The sequence below is a fragment of the Equus quagga genome, chromosome 10 (assembly GCF_021613505.1).
Source record: "Equus quagga isolate Etosha38 chromosome 10, UCLA_HA_Equagga_1.0, whole genome shotgun sequence".
Lineage (NCBI taxonomy): Eukaryota > Metazoa > Chordata > Mammalia > Perissodactyla > Equidae > Equus > Equus quagga.
The window spans coordinates 64,297,210-64,304,080 of NC_060276.1; positions in this window are offsets into that span (position 1 = coordinate 64,297,210).

The window sequence follows — 6,871 nt, forward strand, 5'->3', positions numbered from 1 at the left end:
CATTTATTGATCCATTCACCTACTGAAGGACATCTTGGTTGCTCCCAATTTTGGCAATTATGAGTAAAGTTGGTATAAACATCTGTGTGCAGGTTTTTGTGTAGATGTAAGTTTTCAATTCATTCATTCATTCATGTTTGCAATTGCAGGATTATATAATAAAGGTATGTTTAGCTTTGTAAGAAACCTTCCAAAATGGCTGTATCATTTTGCATTCCCACCAGCAATGAATGAGAGTTTCTGTTGCCCCACATCCTCATCAGCATGTGGTGTTGTCAGTGTTTTGGATTTTAGCCATTCTCATAGGTGTGTAGTGGTATTTCATTGTTTATTTATTTATTGGTGAGGAAGATTGGTCCTGAGCTATCATCTGTTGCCAATCTTCCTCTCTTTGCTTGAGGAAGATTGTCCCTGAACTAAAATTCGTGCTACTCTTCCTCTATCTTGTATGTGGGATTGCCACTAGAGCATGGCTTGATGAGACGTGTAGGCTGTGCCTGGAATCTGAACCATGAACCCCAGGCTGCCAAAGCAGAGTACACAAACTTAACCACTACGCCACCGGACCAGCCCCTCATTGTTCTTTTAATGTGCAATTTCCTGATGACATATGATGTTGAGCATTTTTTATGTTTATTTGCCATCAGTATATCTTCTTTGATGAGGTGTCTGTTCAGTTCTTTTGCCCATTTTTAAGTTGAGTCTTTGTTTTCTTATTGTTGAGTTGTAAGAGTTCTTTGTATATCTTGGATACCAGTCCTTTATTAGATATATTTTGTAAAGATTTTCTCCCAGTCTCTGGCTTATTTTTTCATTCTCTTAACAGTGTCTTTTGCAGAGCAGAAGTTTTTAATTAATAATAAAATCCAAGTTATCAATTTTTTCTTTCATAGATCATGTTTTTTGTGTTGCATCTGAGAAGTCATTGCCAAACTCACAATCCCCTAGATTTTCTCCCATTTTGCTTATAGGAGTTTATAGTTTTGTATTTTAAATTTAGATCTATATCCATTTTGAGTTAATTTTTATGAAAAGTGCAAAGTCTGTGTCTAGCTTCGTTTTCTTTGCATGTAGATGTCCAGTTCTTCTAGCACCATTTGTTGAAAAGACTGTCCTCTCCCCACTGAATTGCCTTTGGTCCTTTGTCAGAGATCAGTTGACTCTCTTTGTGCGGGGTTATTTCTGGGCCCTCTATTCTGTTCCACTGATCTATTTGTGCATTCTTCCACTAATACTACACTGCCTTAATATTAAAATTACATCCATTTTTTGAATAGGAAATCCACTCAGATGGTACAAAATATAAGCAGTGCGAAGAGTATATAGTGAAGTATAGTGAAGCTGCCTCCTGCCCTGTTCCACCAGGTACCAGATTACTTTCCCAAGGCTACCACCATTATCAAGCGTAATTTTCATTCTTTCCGAGTTATTTCACTTTTTATCTTGTCCTCTCTCTCCTCTCCCCACTCACCCCTAACACAAATATTAAAACACTATGCACAGTGTTATGTGACTTGCTTTTTTTTTCATTTAAGAGTATAACTAGGAAAACATCTCATATCTGTACATCTAGCCCTGCCTTCCTTAAAAAAGTCTTTATTGTGGCAAAAAAACACCACATAACATTACATTTACCACTTTAACTATTTTAAGTGTGCAGTTCAGCAGTGTTAAGTATATCCACATTGTTGTGCAGCAGATCTTTCAAACTATAATCTCGCAAAACTGAAACTCTATACCCATTAAACACTAATGCCCCTCTCCCTAACCCTTGTCAACCACTTTTCTACTTTCTGTTTCTATGATTTTGACTATTTTAGATATTTCATATGAGTGGAATCATAAAGCATTTGTCCTTTTGTGACTGGTTTATTTCCCTGAGCATGATATCCTCAAGGTTCGTTCATGTTGTAGCACATGAAAGGATTGCCTTCTTTTTTAAGGCTGCATAATATTCCATTGTGTGTGTATGTATGTATGCATGTATGTATGTATATATGTATGTATACATATCACATTTTCTTTTTTATATATATGTTCTTTATTTTATTGAGGTCATAATAGTTTATAACACTGTGAAATTTCAGTTGTACGTTATTTGTCGGTTATCATATATATGTGCCCCTTTACTTCTTTTGTCCACTTCCCAACCCCCTCCTGCTCTCGTAACCACTAATCTGTTCTCTTTGTCCATATATTTGTTTATCTTCCACATATGAGTGAAATCATTTGGTGTTTTTCTTTCTCTGCCTGGTCTATTTAGCTTAACATAATAGCCTCAAAGTACATCCATGTTGTTGCAAATGGGACGGTTTTGTCTTTTTCTATGGCTGAGTAGTATTTCATTGTGTATATATATATATACCACATCTTCTTTATCCATTCGTCAGTCGATGGGCACTTGGGTTGACTTCTGTATCTTGACTATAGTGAATAATGCTGCAATGAACATAGGAGTGCATAAGTCTCTGTGAATTGTTGATTTCAAATTATTTGGATAAATACCCAGTAGTGGGATAGCCAGGTCATATGGTATTTCTTTTTTTCTTTCTTTCTTTTTTTCCTTTTTTTTTAAGATTGGCACCTGGGCTAACAACTGTTGCCAATCTTTTTTTCTGCTTTATCTCCCCAAACCCCCCTGTACATAGTTGTATATCTTAGTTGCAGGTCCTTCTGGTTGTGGGATGTGGGATGCCACCTCAACGTGGCCTGACGAGCGGTGCCATGTCCACGCCCAGGATCTGAACCCTGGGCTGCCGCAGCAGAGCGTGCAAACTTAACCACTCGGACACGGAGCCAGCCCCCCTCTTTTTTTCTTTTTTTAAAGATTGGCATGTGAGCTAAAATCTGTTGCCAATCTTCTTTTTTTAAAAAAAAATGATTTTATTTTTCCTTTTTCTCCCAAAGCCCCTCCCTTCGTACATAGTTGTGTATTTTTGGATGTGGGTCCTTCTAGTTGTGACATGTGGGATGCCGCCTCAGCATGGCTTGACAAGCGGTGCCATGTCTGCACCCAAGATTTGAACTGGTGAAACCCCAGGCCACCGAGGCGGAGCACGGGAACTTAACCACTCGGCCATGGGACTGGCCCCAACCAATTCTTCTTCTTTTTTTTCCTTCTTCTCTCCAAAGCCCCCCAGTATATTCTAGTTGTGAGTACCTCTGGTTGTGCTATGTGGGATGCCGTTTCAGCATGGCCTGATGAGCAGTGGCATGTCCGCACCCAGGATCCAAACCTATGAAACCCTGGGCCACTGAAGCAGAGCACATGAACTCAACCCCTCGGCCACGGGGCCAGCCCCCATATGGTATTTCTATTTCTACTTTTTTGAGAAATCTCCATGCTGTTTTCTATATTAGCTGCACCAGTTTGCATTCCCACCAGCAGTGTATGAGGGTTCCCTTGTCTCCACATCCTCTCCAACATTTACTGTTTTTTGTCTTGGTAATTATAGCCATTCTAACAGGTGTAAGGTGGTATCTCATTGTAGTTTTGATTTTCCTTTCCCTAATAATTAGTCATGTTGAACATCTTTTCATGTGCTTATTGTATATCTTCTTTGGGAAAATGTCTGTTCGTATCCTTTGTCCATTTTTTGATAAGGTTGTTTGTTTTTTGGTTGAGTTGTATGAGTTCTTTATATATTTTGGAGATTAACCTCTTGTCAGATATATGATTTGCAAATATTATCTCCCAGTTGGTGGGTTGTCTTTTCATTTTCTTCATGGCTTCCTTTGCCTTGCAGAAGCTTATTAGTCTGATGTAGGCCCATTTGTTTATTTTTTCTTTTGTTTGCCTTGCCTGAAGAGACATAGTATTTGAAAAGGTCCTTCTAAGACTGATGTCAAAGAGTGCACTACCTATGTTTTCTTCTAGGAGTTTTATGGTTTCACATCTTACATTCAAGACTTCACTCCAGTTTGGGTGATTTTGTGTATGATGAAAGATAATGGTCTACTTTCATTCTTTTGCATGTGGCTGTCCAGTTTTCCCAACACCATTTATTGAAGAGAGTTTCCTTTCTCCATTGTATATTCTTGGCACCTTTGTCAAAGATTAGCTGTCCATAGATGTGTGGTTTTCTTTCTGGGCTTTCAATTCTGTTGCATTGATCTGTGTGCCTGTTTTTGTACTAGTACCATGCTGTTTTGATCACTGTAGCTTTGTAGTATATTTTGAAGTCAGGGATTGTGATGCCTCCAGCTTCGTTCATCTTTCTCAGCATTGCTTTAGAAATTTGGGGTCTTTTGTTGCCCCATATGAATTTTAGGATTGTTTGTTTTATTTCTGTGAAGAATGTCATTAGGATTCTGACTGGGATTGCATTGAATGTGTAGATTGCTTTAGGTATTATGGGCATTTTAACTATGTTTACTCTTCAGATCCATGAGCATGGAATATCTTTCCCTTTCTTTATGTCATCATCGATTTCTTTCAATGACGTCTTGTAGTTTTCAGTGTATAGATCTTTTACCTCCTTGGTTAAATTTATTCCTAGATATTTTATTCTTTTTGTTGCGATTGTAAATGGGATTGTATTCTTGAGTTCTCTTTCTGTTAGCTCGTTGTTAGAGTATAGAAATGCAACTGATTTTTGTAAGTTGATTTTGTACCCTGCAGCTTTGCTGTAGTTCTTGATTAGTTCTAATAGTTTTCCAATGGATTCTTTAGAGTTTTCTACATATAAAATCATGTCATCTGCAAACAGGGAGAGTTTCTCTTCTTTCTTTCTAATTTGGACAACTTTTATTTTTCTTGCCTAATTGCTCTGGCCAAAACCTCCACTACTATGTTGAATAAGAGTGGTGAGAGTGGGCACCCTTGTCTTGTTGCTGTTCTCAGAGGGATGGCTTTTAGTTTTTCCTTGTTGAGTATGATGTTGGCTGTGGGTTTGTCATATATGGTCTTTATTATGTTGAGGTACTTTCCTTCTATACCCATTTTATTGAGAGTTTTTATTGTAAAAGGGTGTTGGATCTTGTCAAATGTTTTCTCTGCATCTACTGAGATGATCATATGATTTTTATTCCTCATTTTGTTGATGTGGTGTATCACATTGATTGATTGGTGGATGTTGAACTGTCTGTGCATCCCTGGTGTAAATCTCACTTGATCATGGTGTATAATCTTTCTGATGTATTGCTGTATTCGGGTTGCCAATATTTTGTTGAGGGATATCACATTTTCTTTATTCACTCATCTGTAAAAGGACACTTGGATTGTTTCTCCCTTTGGCTATTGTGAATAATGCTACCATAAACATCAGTATCAAATATCTCTCTGAGACCCTGCTTTCTTTTGTTTTAGGTATGCATCCAGAAGTGGAAATGTTAGACCATATGGTAATCCTATTTTTAACTTTTTTTTAATTGAGTTATTGATAGGTTACAATCTTGTGAAATTTCAATTGTACATTAATGTTTGTCAGTCATGTTGTAGGTGCACCACTTCACCCTTTGTGCCCACCCCCCACCCCACATTTCCCCTGGTATCCACTAAACTGTTCTTGGTCCATAGTTTTAAATTCCTCATATGAGTGCAGTCATACACAGATTATCTTTCTCTTGCTGGCTTATTTCACTTAACATAATTCTCTCAAGGTCCATCCATGTTATTGCAAATGGAATGATTTTGTTCTGTTTTGCAGCTGAGTAGTATTCCATTGTATATATGTACCACATCTTCTTTATCCATTCGTCTGTTGATGGGCACTTAGGTTGCTTCCACGTCTTGGCTATTGTAAACAGTGCTGCAGTAAACATTGGGGTGCACAGGACTTTTGGGATTGCTGACTTCAGGCTCTTTGGATAAATACCCTATTTTTAACTTTTTGAGGAACCTCCATACTGTTTTCCACAGCAGCCACACCATTTTACATCCCCACCAACAGTGCATAAGTGTTCCCTTTCACCACATCCTCACCAGCATTTATCTCCTGTCTTTTTATCATAGCCATTCCAACAGGCATGAGGTAATATCTCATTGTTGTTTTGATTTGAATTTCTCTTATGATTTGTGATGTTGAGCATCTTTTCACATGTTTGTTGGCCATCTGTATATCTTCTTTGGGGAATTGTCTATTCAAGTCCTTTACCGATTTTTTAATTGAGTTATTTGTTTTTTGGTGTTAAATTGTAGAAGTTCCTTATATATTCTGGATGTTAACCCCTTATCAATATATGATTTGCAAGTATTTTCTCCTATTCCATAGGTTGTCTTTTTTTTTTTTTAAGATTGGCAACTGAGCTAACAACTGTTGCCAATCTTCTTTCTTTTTCTTTCCAAAGACCCCCACTACATAGTTGCATATTCTAGTTGTGAGTGCCTCTCGTTGTGCTGTGTGGGATGCTGCCTCAGCATGGCCTGATGAGCGATGCCATGTCTGTGCCCAGGATCCAAACTGGCGGAACCCTGGGCCATGGAAGTAGAGCACACAAACTTAACCACTCAGCCAGGGGGCCGGCCCCAATAGGTTGTCTTTTCATTCTGTTGATAGTTTCCTTTGATGTGCAGAAATTTTTAAGCTTGATATACAGTCATGCATTGCTTAAAGATGGGGAAGTCTGAGAACTGCATCATGTGGTGGTTTCCTAGTTGTGCAAAGATCATAGAGTGTACTTACACAAACCTAGATGGTATAGCCTACTACACACCTAGGTTATATGGTATTAATCTCATGGGACCACTGTTGTATATGTGGTCCGTTGTTAACTGAAACGTTGTTATGTGGCACACGACTGTAGTCTCATTTGTCTGTTTTACTTTTGTTGCCTGTGCTTTTGGTGTCATATCCAAGAAACCATTGTCAAATCTAATGTCCTGAATCTTCCCCCTATGTTTTCTTCTAGGAATTTTATAGGTTTAGGTCTT